The 12,607-nt window shown below is 56.2% G+C and overlaps 1 pseudogene; it reads left to right on the forward strand.

The window, feature by feature from the left end:
* Window positions 1-1,269: 1,269 nt before the first annotated feature.
* Window positions 1,270-12,607, forward strand: part of LOC144936969 (filamin-C-like) — a 117,411-nt pseudogene continuing 106,073 nt past the window's right edge.

Consider the following 12,607-nt stretch of genomic DNA (forward strand, 5'->3'; position numbering starts at 1 on the left):
TTTCTTATAGCATTATTGTAATTTTGATTGTAAGTGATTCAAGGTATGTTGTAGCCGGGTTCACGGTATTTCTATCGAGGTTTGATGATTCTTTGCTTGTGTGCAAATCTTGCTATCCATGCTGTGGGAAGACAAAGGTTGGGAGGCTCTTTCTCTATGGAGTACATTCCATCTTGGTTAGGTATGACTGACATATTATTGGTTTGTGTTTATTCAGGATTGGTGATTTAGCCTTATTATTGTAATGTGAGGATATATCCGGCTAAATGACGTATCACAACTCGTCATGATGATTGGCTCTGCCGGTCCAGGTTTATAGTCAATGGGGGGAAGCCTAGGGGCGTGGCCCTGACGTAATGGAAAGGTGACAGCTGTAAGTAGGGGATTGGTTCTGCTGGTTTTGGCCACAGCCAATGGGGAGATGAGTCAGGGGCATGGTCCCGGCAGCTTACGAGGGGGCCTGGAATATTCCATGGAGGCTAACCAGGATTGGTGGAAACGTACCACGTGACCCGGGTATTAAATAGGGGTGGAGACGAACGACACATGGTCAGAACGGGAATGAACAGAGGAAGGGGGCCACGCGGGAGCGGGGCTCCGGGTTGCCACGTGGCAGTGTGTCTCTCTCTCTATCTGTCCCTCTCACACTGCCTGTCAGCAGCGTGAGGGAAAAGCTGTAATACAAGTTGAATAAAAGACAGATTCCAGAAGTCGCCTCAACGAGCTTTATTACATTGGTGTCAGAAGTATCTCTTGAGACAGTTTGGACGATCCTTTAAGATGTCCAAGCACCTCAAGAAGAAGAACCCACCGGACCCTCCGTCGGAGGAAGAAGTTGAGGCGGACGAGCTGCTGGGAACTGCGGGTCCTCTGCCTCCGGCTGCTGCTCTCCCCGACGCCGCTCATCGCCGACAGGCTGGAGAAGCTACGTCCTCGACTGCGGACGAGGGATGGCGGCGACTGGCGAAGCAAATTGATTCGCTCCGTGCGATTTTGCTGAATCTGGTGACGGTGGTCGCATCTTCAGGGGCCCTCGGTCGGCCGCGTGGAATGCAACCAAGAGCCGATGGCCAAGATTTTCAGCGGGATTCGACTTCCGCTATTGCTCCTGCCGCGGAGGGAGAGGCCTCCATCTTGGGCGGGGCTGCTGCAACGAAGCCGCCGGATGCCATCTTGGGACCGGCTGCCAACACGCGGCGGCCGGACGCCATCTTGGGCGGGGCTACCGACATGCGGCCGCCGGACGCCATCTTGGGCGGGGCTGCCGACATGCGGCCGCCGGGCGCCATCTTGAGCGGGCCTGATGCCACGCGGGCGCCGGACGCCATTCTGACGGAGCCGCGAAATACACGGGTAGCAGGATTGGGAACGCTCGAGGCGTCGGACATTCACCGCGGACATCGCCTTCCTCAAATCAAGGAATTTGTCGCCGGAGGCGATTGGAGTGCGTTCACGTGGCGCTTCGAGTCATCCTTTCGGTCGGTGCGATAGACGGAGGCGGAGGCACTGGAGGCGCTGCCCACGCTGCTGGATGATGTCTCCTTGGCGGTTTTCCGATCCATCCCGGCGAGCAAGAAGAAGACGCTGCATGACGCTTTTACGGAAATGGCGGAGTTTTACGAACCGCCGACGGCGGCTACAAGGAAATTTATGTCGCGTTGTCGAGGACCAGAGGAATCGCCCTTGGCGTACCGAGGGGCGCTATTAGCACTTGCCATGGCCGCCTACCCCGACTCGTCAGCTGATCTCCTGGATCCTCTCATCCTTTCCAGAATGATTGAGCTGGCCCAGGAACTTAACATCTCGTTGCCACTGTGCGGACACGAACCGCTTACGTCGCGATGGGCGGCGCGCTGCTTGGACGCCAAGTTTAACCTAAAACGCTGGGATCAGATGGCGGCATGGACGGGGAATCCCGAAATAGATGGTCCACCATTGGGGTGGTCTCCGAGTCGGGTCGTCCACGGCTCCAATGACTCCAGCGACGACGAGGTGATGGCTGCTGTTCCTCGCTGGGCCCCAAAACGCCGGCCGCGCGAGCGGCGTGATGGGGCCGGATGACCACGTGCAGAGACCGGGACGAGCGACCACCGGGTGACGGCGGCCACGTGTTTCAAGTGTGGCCGACGAGGCCATTTCGCCCGGGATTGCCACTGCCGACCTCTGCCTTCTCAGCTCCCGTCGGGCCGGCTTCCATCTCCTCTACCGGATGCGGATCCAAGGCACCCTCAGGCAAGTCGGCACACATCGGACACCCGTCAGGTCTTATCACATCACCCATCCACTCGCACACATGTTTGCACTCCCAATGGTAATTGTGGTGTACCTGTGGCGATGCCGCACTCTGCGACACAATGGAGAAAATTGGCCCGTAGGGTGGTGGCTGCCGCGTCGGGGTCCTCGACAGTACGGGGTACCATCGATGGCGTCGATGTTCGTATTTTGGTGGAAACAGGCGCGTCTGCCACCATCATTTCCAATGTAATTTTTCATCTCCTGTCCATTCCTACGTCACGGATCCGACCGGTTAATGACGCGTGCGTTGCTGCTAATGGGGGTAGCATGGGTATTTTGGGGCAAGTTGATGTGCGCATTGCTATCGGGAATATCACCGCAGAGGGACCAGTGTTGATTTCTCGTTCACTGGCCGTCCCATGCCTATTGGGCACCGATTTCTTGCGCCGCATGCCAGTTAAGATACTCGTCGACCAAGGTTGTTTAGAAATGCCAGGGGGCCGTAGGATGTCGTTCCTGCCTTCCCTGCTGGGCCGTTCGCCCCCGGGTAACGCGGTTAATGCGATTGTTGCTGCCATGGTCGAGGTGCCATCGGGCTCGCAAATACTTGTTTTGCTGCATTACCGAAAGCGTTTGGATGCTGCGGACGGTGCGACGGGTGTGCTGTTGTCCCCGTCGAATTCGGTGGCAAGATCCTTTTCCCTAGTAGCGGCTCAAACTATCGTTCGGCCTGGTCAGGCCCCGTTCATACAAGTGTTAAATGGGGGCCCGAACCGGGTCGTCGTCCCGGCTGGATCGGTATTGGCTCACGCCACTACCGATTTCACCAGCTTTGAGGGTAAACCACCCACTAACATGGCCGCTGGCGGGCCTCGATATGATCATTCACACGATCGATGGATCGCAGATTTGTGCGGAGAAAATACATCTTTGTTGGCCACGCAAAGGAGTGCTTTGCATTAATTATTGTTGGAGTACGCTGACGTTTTCAGTAAAAACGATTTGGATCTGGGCCATACCTCGCTCTTGTCGCACCATATTGACACCGGTGCGGCGGGACCGATTTGTATGCACCCATATTGCATGAGCCCTGCTGAAAGGGAACACGTGCGCGGCGCGGTGGAAGACATGTTGGCGGCCGATATAATTGCGCCGTCCAACAGTCCTTGGGGCGCGCCGGTGGTGCTGGTTAAGAAAAAGGATGGTGGGACGAGGTTTTGTGTAGATGTCCGCCGATTGAATAATATATCCATGGCAGACACATACCCCTTGCCACGGATGGACGACTCATTGGATGCTTTGTCAGGGGCAAATTTTTTCTCCACCCTCGACCTGTCGTCTGGGTTTTGGCAGCTTCCCCTCGATGATGAGTCCAAACCAAAAACGGCGTTCCGCACTCCACAAAGCCTCTTTGAGTTTAACCGCTTACCTATGGGCTTGAATGCGGCACCGGCGACGTTCCAACGTTTGATGGAACTGGTGCTAGCGGGGCTGCGGTGGGAAACATGCCTCATATATTTGGACGATATCATCGTATTCAGCCGCACGTTCGAAGAACACCTCCAACGCCTGGAGACTGTCTTTTAGAGGATGCGCTCGGCTGACCTTTAATTTAAACCGAAAAAGTGCCACCTTTTGCAACGGTCTGTCCGATACTTGGGTCACATCGTCAGCTCGGACGGTGTGTCCACGGACCCTCAGAAAACGGCGTGTGTCCGAGAGTGGCCCACGCCCACTTCGGTGGGTGACGTACGGCGGTTTATTGGGTTCGCATCCTACTATCGCCGTTTTGTTAAGAACTTCACGACGCTGGCTAAGCCACTGCATGTTCTGACGGGGAAAAATCTGAGATTTAAATGGGGCCCGGAAGAGGAGCGCTCTTTTCAATCTCTTTGGGATCACCTCGCCACCGCGCCGACGCTCGACTACCCGGACTTTTCCCAGCCGTTCATCCTTGACACGGATGCTAGCGATATCGGCATAGGAGCCGTTTTGTCGCAACGGAAAGACAGGGTCGAGCGAGTGGTGGCATACGGCAGCAGGGTTCTGTCCCCTGCCGAAACGCAATATTGCGTGACACGACGGGAACTGTTAGCAATCGTAAATTTTGTTCGCCAGTACCAGCCGTATCTGTATGGAAGGAAATTCCTCGTGCGCACTGACCACGCGGCCTTACAATATTCGTTGAAATTGGAACCATCGGGTCAATTGGCTCGGTGGTTGGAATCATTACAGGAATTTTCCTTCGATATCACGTACCGCAAAGGTACTCGCCATGGCAACGCAGACGCTCTCTCCAGGTTGCCCCCGACTCCTCTCTGCGCCTGTCTGATGGGTACGCACTGCTGTGCAGCACTGCCTACCTCGCCCTGTCCGGTTATGGGGGCGATGTCGAACGATGAAGGCCAGGATGTACCCGTTGGCGCCGACGATACGCTGCATTTGCCACACTCGGTGTGGCTACGTGAGCAGGAGGCCGATGCCTCTCTGGCTCCGCTGCGGAAACTGATCGGGAAACCGAGATCTCAATTGGCGGGATGGAAATGGCAGATGTTCCGGTGCCAGGCGGGACTATTGATCAGTTTAACACGTAGGCTTTCGCGACCAATATTATTCATAATCAACGTTTTTGGGTTTAGATCGCGTTATTTATAAATGTGTCGTAACCCTCCACCACCCGACACGGCCAATCAGTAAAAATGTGTCACGTTGACAAAAGACAAATTAGTTCACTGCTTTAGCCCACCGGTGTGTTGAAGCGCAAAACCACAACATTTACAATTTGAGTACGACGTGTCGCTGGTAATTGCATCCAGCAACATCGGGCAATTCGCCAGAATTGATGTGTATGGGTGGAGTGTCTGACCGTTCACGCCTGGTTGTGCCGACATCCCTTCGCCACGACCTGCTCCGTGCTCTGCACGCCGACAAACTGATGCACCTCGGCGTGCAGAAAACGTTGGCCGCGATGCAGCAGGATTTCTTTTGGCCCGGCATAACGGCAGATGTCACTAACTTTATCCGGTCATGCCATGATTGTGCACAGAGGAAACCACCTCGTCAAAATTGTGTTCCGCCACTACGTTCGATTGAGGTATCCCGTATTAATGAGCTAGTTGCTCTGGACATCCTGGGCCCGTTCCCTCCATTGGCTAGGGGAAACAAATACCTTTTGGTGGGGTCGAATATTTTTCTCGCTGGCCTATGGCCTGGCCTCTGCCTGACCAAACGGCCTCGTCCATCACCAAGGCTTTCTTGAATGGTTATGTCATGGATAAAGGAGCACCCGAAGGGCTGCTCACGGATCAAGGACGTAACTTCTCCTCCAAATTGCTCAAGAATGTATGCGCTGCGCTGGGCACAAAGAAAATCCGTACTTCCCCTTACCATCCGCAAACGGATGGCATGGTGGAACGGTTTAACCGCACCCTTTCGGCCATGCTTTGTCACACGGCGAGTGAAAAACAAACCGATTGGGACTTGCACATACCGGGCGTCCTGGCGGCATACCGCATGGTTCCGCATGCGTCCACAGGATATTCGCCATTTTTCCTGATGTATGGCCATGAGAATGTACCCCCGATTGATGTGCAACTGGGTGCGGCGGGTAAACAACCATCCCCTTCCTTGCCTGATCACATACGGGACTCGCTTAAACGGGTTACGGAGGCACGAGAGGCCGCCAGATGTGCGACGGCCCGTACACAGGCAAGGAACGAGAGGTATGCGCGTCGATCGCGAACTGACATCCCCTGGTCGGTGGGTGATCTGGCATGGCTCCATTGCCCTCAGGTGCTAGTGGGCACGTCCCCTAAACTGCACAAGCCTTGGCGGGGGCCTGTTAGGCTGGTGGACATTCGGAATCCCAGAGTGTTCGCATCCAGTACGGCCAACGTCGTTGGTATGTCCATTCGTCGCGATTCAGACCTTACGTTGACCCGCGTGCTGGCCCTTCATCTCTACTTGTTGACCTGCCGGGGTCTGGTGTGCCGAATGTGCCACTTGCCTCGCCCGTTGATCCCCAGTGGGGCTGTGTTATACCCCCCGCAGATGAATAGGTTTTGAGGGACGACGAGACCCCGGACGTCCCTCCTCCAACGGGACCTGTCCCAGATACAACGGAAACCGAACATTCTTCTTCTTCTCCACGGCAACCACCTCCTGCTGATCAGTCGGCGAGGCAACCACGCGTGAACAATGGAGAGGGTCCGGCGTCGCGTACGCGGTTGAAATCTCTTCCGTTTCACTAGTATTGATTGCCTTGCGGTCTGTCACCCTGTTGTTACTGCGCTACAGGGGCTGCCCTAATGTATCTGTTGTTAAATGTTTTGAATTTCCCGGCGCGTAGACGCCTACTTCCCCCTTACCTTGTTAATGCGTCTTAGACGCCCTAATAATTTTCCTAATGGAATTCGGCTTGTCACCCTTTTCGCAGCCGAGACGGCTGACTTTTTACACCGGGGGCGGGGGGGGGGTGATGTAATGTGAGGATATATCCGGCTCAATGACGTATCACAACTCGTCATGATGATTGGCTCTGCCGGTCCTGGTTTATAGCCAATGGGGGGAAGCCTAGGGGCATGGCCCTGACGTAATGGAAAGGTGACAGCTGTAAGTAGGGGATTGGTTCTGCTGGCTTTGGCCACAGCCAATGGGGAGATGAGTCAGGGGCGTGGTCCCGGCAGCTTACGAGGGGGCCTGGAATATTCCATGGAGGCTAACCAGGATTGGTGGAAACGTACCACGTGACCCGGGTATTAAATAGGGGTGGAGACGAACGACACGTGGTCAGAACGGGAATGAACAGAGGAAGGGGCCCACGCGGGAGCGGGGCTCCGGGTTGCCACGTGGCAGTGTGTCTCTCTCTCTATCTGACCCTCTCACGCTGCCTGTCAGCAGCGTGAGGGAAAAGCTGTAATACAAGTTGAATAACAGACGGATTCCAGAAGTCGCCTCAACGAGCTTTATTATATTATTACCACGTATTTCATAGGGTTTTACTAACCTTCGTTCCACTGCCTGTATCCTGGGTTTGTGTTGTTTGTTCTCGAGTTATTATTATCTGATATCCCGAGGCTATGGAATTCGTTTTGGCTTAGGAACGACCCTGACTGCCATAATTATTCTTTGATGCTTCTGTCAGGTCGCGTAGAATATAATTAAAGTTAACAATAACATTAGTATTGAATTAATGAGTCATGATCCACTGGTGTAGATTGTAGCCTGGTTTTTAATTGCAGTGTGTGTGAGGATCGATAATGTTCGCTTAATTTTTGTCGCTAAGTTTTGGATTTTCGTTATTAGAAGAAACATGCAAAAGTTAACCAAAGCGAAACGCCTGTGTTCTCTTTCGTCGGGGGGGTGGGGGGGGGGCGTGTATTATTTTTTTATGACTGACCCTTCCGTTGGCGGGAGGGAGGGTGTCATTAACTTTTATGGTTCATCTCCTGTCCTCTGGCCTCGAGTGTGAAAGGCAGCTGTGGTGAGGGTGGGTGCTACAACCTTTGTTTGTGTCCCCGTGATTTATTGAATGACCACCCGTCGCGCCTAAAACCCTTTGTCGTGCCGCGCTCTTCTACTTCACCTACACATTGCGGGGGCCGAGTGCGTGATGTGTCCGAGCCACAGTGCCTAACCCTGAGCACAGCCGTCTTGTTGCACCCTCATATGCCGCAGGAGTGAGTTCTCAACGGCCGTCATTGCCGGCCGCTTCCATCAACAAGCGCTCAACCACCGGGCCGGATGTCCCCCAGGCTGGGCCGGTCTCCACCAACCCACCCACGAAACCCCCTGACCCGTACGATGGCCCTGCAACACAGACCTGCTCTAAGACCCCACGATTTTCGTGACCCTCCCCACATTCTCACACGCACCACACCACGCACCTACCTTTGTGTTCGCCAAATTGCCATGGTCGGTGGCCTTCCTCACTTTTGCCTTGTGGTCGGTCGGACGCGCCGTCATTGCCTTGACCTGTGCGTGTCCTGGGGGTGGCGCCTCGGGGGGGTCGCGCGGATATTTTTTTGTGTGTGTGTAAATTTGTACATAGTGTAATATTTGTACAGGTGGGCTGGGGTATTTGTCGGGGTTGTTCTTTCTGTTGTTGTTGAGGCACACGTACTTGTTCTGATTTTACCATGTTCTTGTGGCGATAGTTGGCAGATGGGACGGCTGGATGCTACAAGGGGGGGGAGGGGGTAATGTAGTGGCATTGTTGGACGCGATCGCCACTACTCGTTGCCAGCAGTGCCGGCCCTGTGTCAACAGGGGGCGGAAGGGAGGCTGAGCCGGCTAGGTGAATGTTGCGCCGTTTAGTCCTAGGTAATCCCTGGGGAGCATCGTGACCAAGGGTGCGGACCCCAGACCCCAGAATGGGGGTTGGGGGGATTACGTCACACTCCAGGTCCCTTGAGAACATTATATAAGGAAGGTCTGGGTAGGGGCGGAGTGAGCTGGGACTGTGTATAAAAGCAGGGTCCCTGAACGGTCCCGGTAGTTGTCGTCTGCCTGAAGACCGAAGAGCCACCTGAAGACTTGAAGTAAAGAGCCAAAGGAGCAGAGCCCGAACCCCTGACTAGGATTGGGCTAAAGCTTAAACCAGTGGAGGGCTGAAGCTTAACCAGTGTAGGGTTAGAGCTTATCCAGTGTGAGGGCATGATAGTCCGGAGGAGATGCCTCCCTAGAGTATTGGGTGGAAGGGGCCGTTACCTCTTTGTGTTATGGTTTATTAATGTTATAGTAAACGTGTTACCTCCAAAGAAGCTTCTTCCCATTTGTACCCACTACACATGCATATGTAATGTAGTAACTCGGCGGGAGACGACTTCACGGGTAACACACTCTTTATTTTATCAAACTCGTTTACAGGTGACTAACACCTACTTTGTATCTCGGGTGACAAACACCCACTTAGCTACTTGGCGACTAACGCCCACTGAGCTACTCGGATGACCAACATCCACTTAGTATCTCGGGTGACAAACACCCACTTAGCTACTCGGCGACTAACGCCACTGAGCTACTCGGATGACCAACATCCACTTAGCGACTAACGCCCACTGAGCTACTCGGATGACCAACATCCACTTAGCTACTCGGCGACTAACGCCACTGAGCTACTCGGGACACTCCCTGCCCGGGGTATCCGTCTCGACTGTGGGTCCCCAGCCCGACCCACGGGGGCGTCGGACCCCGGGTCCCACAGCCTCGCCTCCGAGCCACACAGGGCCCCGGTCCCCACAAGGACGGCGGGACTAGGGGTCTCGGGGCACTAGGTCTTCAGCTCCGTCTTCGGGTCTTCAACTGGGTAACTCTCTCCGAGTGCTCTCGCGCGTCCCCCTTTATACCCCACCTGCGGACGTCGCTGCGAGCACCCACTTATTCGACCAATCGCTGGGCGCTGGCTACGATCCTCTTTTCCCACATCTCATCGTGCCTCACCACCCACGCCGCGCCGCCCCGTCATCTGTCACTCCCGGCGCGCGCGTCCACACCACGCCCACAACGCGTGCCCAACCCCGCACCCCGCGCCGCCCCGTGATCCATCACTGTCACAGTCGGCGCACGTCAATACCACCACTACATCACCCCCTACCACATAGCTCGCAGCCGACCCGGCTGCTATAAAAATATACAAACCGCCCTGTGTGCCCCGTAACACAACACAACAACAAGAACAACAACTAACTTAACAACACAACACGACGCGAACACTACCATCCGCAACCCTCAACCAATGCCACCGCGACAATAGAATAATATATACAAACCGGCGAGTGACAATAGCAATGTGTATGCAAAAAGGAAAATAAATGGAAAAATCTTTTTTTTTTTCTTTCGACTCGTGCAGTGTCCCCTTCTTTTTCCGAGCGTCCCTACAACGGGACATTACCCCGGCAGAGGGGAACACCGGGCGAGCTCGGTGTAGAGAAAAAAAAAAGTCTTCATGAAAATTGTTGAGCCCTAGCCCGAGTCCGCCTTGCCGGTCCGTCGTACGGCACCAGACGCGGTTGAACGTCCGGTGGTGCCGGCGGTTCAGGAAGACATCGGCCAGGCATCGAGGACCCGTGCGTGCCCCGGGGTTCAGGCTCTCGACGGTCAGCAGCCGTCAAGCCCGAGGCACCGGGTTTTGTTGGGATGACTTGTGGCCCTGGTCGTCGTCCCGACGTGGTCCTGTGGCGCGCTGACGCGGGGCCCGGCACCCGGCTGCGACGTGACCCCGAAGGCCGCAGTTGTAGCAGACGACGGACGTCGTAGGTTTCGGTTGCTCCAGCTTGCGGGGCGAACGTGTGGGCGAACGACCTCCCGTTCTCCACTCCCCCGGACGCGATGCAGCGAAGGCCTGCTCCTGCACCACAGCTGGCTGAGGTTCGGCGATCGTGGCGGCCAGTGCCCCGTTCCCCGCCCATTTGCAGACGACCCCCGGCTTGCGTTTGAGGACCTCGTACGCGTGAATGCTCGTGGCGATCGCCAGGGAGCAGATATCCATCTCGTCCGCCACGTTGATGGGGACCCCCAACTCGTGGGCCAACACCAGCAGCTGCTCCGTCACCATGGCGTCCCTCCCCTCCTTATCCATACGGGGAAACGCTGCGTCCGCCAAGGCGAGTAGTGCCGTGCGATAGGCGAGCGTCGTTTCTCCAGCCACCTTCCGCCGATCGTAGAACTGGTGGCGACACGTGGAGGGCGGCCCGAACACCTTCGCCATCAGGTGTAGTGCGGCCTGGAGCGTAGAGCGGGACGACCTTGCAGCAGATGTGAAGGCTGCAAGCGCGTCGTCGTCAAGCATCGCTGGCAACGCACGCAGGGCAGTGGTGTCGGACCACCCCGACATCTCCTGATGAGCGAGGAACCTTCGTTGGAAGGCTCCCCAGTCGCCCCCATCCGCCTTGAACGCCGACAGCGCGGGCAATCTTTTCGTCATCGACGTCGGAGAGATTTTCCCGCGCTCCGCTGTAGTTGTGTAAAATGTCGGCTCGGTTGTCAGGCGCAAAATGGAGGGCTCCGGCGCGCGCTGATGACGTGGGCTGCGCTGCGCGGAGGTGTCCGGCCACGTGGCGTCCGTCTTTCCCGCCAATCGGTGGCGGCCCCCCAAAAACGGCGGCAACTTCCAGACTTTTGGCGCGAAGCGCCTTTTGGCGGGAATCCTCCACCGTCGCTTCCTCCACGACCCCCGCAGCCGTTTTTCCGCTCGCCGGAACGGAGATGTCGGCCAAGACAGCGGCGGCGGCGAGTAGCAACTCCGCCAACCGGGAGTGCGCGTCCTGGAGGCTGGTGTCGGAGGCAAGCGGAGCGTCGGCCATCACCGCGAAGTGCTGCATCGGCGGCAACTCCTCGTCCTCTACTCCCGAGGTCGGTGTCCCCGGTACGCCGTCGTCTTCCCGACCTCGCTCGTGGGTACGGGTAGTCTTCCTAGTGTCCATTCTTCTTGAAGACAGGTTCACTTCTGACGCCAGTTGTAATGTAGTAACTCGGCGGGAGACGACTTCACGGGTAACACACTCTTTATTTTATCAAACTCGTTTACAGGTGACTAACACCTACTTTGTATCTCGGGTGACAAACACCCACTTAGCTACTTGGCGACTAACGCCCACTGAGCTACTCGGATGACCAACATCCACTTAGTATCTCGGGTGACAAACACCCACTTAGCTACTCGGCGACTAACGCCACTGAGCTACTCGGATGACCAACATCCACTTAGCGACTAACGCCCACTGAGCTACTCGGATGACCAACATCCACTTAGCTACTCGGCGACTAACGCCACTGAGCTACTCGGGACACTCCCTGCCCGGGGTATCCGTCTCGACTGTGGGTCCCCAGCCCGACCCACGGGGGCGTCGGACCCCGGGTCCCACAGCCTCGCCTCCGAGCCACACAGGGCCCCGGTCCCCACAAGGACGGCGGGACTAGGGGTCTCGGGGCACTAGGTCTTCAGCTCCGTCTTCGGGTCTTCAACTGGGTAACTCTCTCCGAGTGCTCTCGCGCGTCCCCCTTTATACCCCACCTGCGGACGTCGCTGCGAGCACCCACTTATTCGACCAATCGCTGGGCGCTGGCTACGATCCTCTTTTCCCACATCTCATCGTGCCTCACCACCCACGCCGCGCCGCCCCGTCATCTGTCACTCCCGGCGCGCGCGTCCACACCACGCCCACAACGCGTGCCCAACCCCGCACCCCGCGCCGCCCCGTGATCCATCACTGTCACAGTCGGTGCACGTCAATACCACCACTACACATATGTAGTGACATAAATGGTGTCACTAGGGTGTAGTGACAGTACCGGGTGAGGAGTGGTACTGTACGTGCGGAGCCACTCCCTTTGGCACCGGAGTGGGTGTGCCATGCCACAGAGTGGCTGGATA

This window comes from Lampetra fluviatilis, chromosome 17 (assembly GCF_964198595.1).
Source record: "Lampetra fluviatilis chromosome 17, kcLamFluv1.1, whole genome shotgun sequence".
NCBI classification, from domain to species: Eukaryota; Metazoa; Chordata; class Hyperoartia; order Petromyzontiformes; family Petromyzontidae; genus Lampetra; species Lampetra fluviatilis.